The sequence below is a fragment of the Acomys russatus genome, chromosome 24 (genome assembly GCF_903995435.1).
Source record: "Acomys russatus chromosome 24, mAcoRus1.1, whole genome shotgun sequence".
NCBI lineage: Eukaryota > Metazoa > Chordata > Mammalia > Rodentia > Muridae > Acomys > Acomys russatus.
In genome coordinates, this window is record NC_067160.1 from 8,421,739 (window position 1) to 8,422,407 (window position 669).

Consider the following 669-nt stretch of genomic DNA (forward strand, 5'->3'; position numbering starts at 1 on the left):
CCAATAGGATGTCCTATCCTCTGACCCACTTTCCTGGTAAGTGAAGACTTTTATGGGACATGCCCCTTGGGCTAGTGTCCAGATATAAGTGAGTATATACCATTTGACTCTTTCTGCTTCTGGGTTAACTCACTCATTATGGTCATTTCTAGTTCAATCCATTTGTCCACAAATTTTGGGAATTCCTTGTTTTTAATAGCTGAGTAGTATTCCATAGAAAAATATGGAATGCTTCATGAATTTGCATGTCATCCTTGCGCAGGGGCCATGCTAATCTTCTCTGTATCATTCCAATTTTAGTATATGTGCTGCCGAAGCGAGCACTAGGTATATATTCTTGTGATGAAAATAGACTAGTAGTTGGCATGGCCATGATTTGATCAACTAACAATTAACGTGTATTACTTAATTATCCTAAACAGCCTACAATAGCACCTTCAAATATTGGAAGTAAACCTTGTATTATAATTCAGCTCTATGGATACATTACCCCTGTTAGAGTAGCAATACGTTTAATGTGTGTGAAGAATAATCTTAAATTTGAATTCTATACCAATGTATCAAAATTGAATTTATTTTGCATCAATATACAAAGTTCTATACCAATGAATTAAAAATAACCATGTTTGTGAGTAGCAGTTAAAGCCTTCAGTTGAGGAGTGGGTTAAA

The 669-nt window shown here is 35.3% G+C and overlaps 1 non-coding gene across 1 annotated transcript; it reads right to left on the reverse strand.

The window, feature by feature from the left end:
* Nucleotides 1-217: 217 nt before the first annotated feature.
* Nucleotides 218-324, reverse strand: LOC127207789 (U6 spliceosomal RNA). Its single transcript, XR_007832990.1, has one exon. It is a non-coding gene; the product is annotated as a U6 spliceosomal RNA (small nuclear RNA).
* Between the last annotated feature and the right edge of the window lie 345 nt (nucleotides 325-669).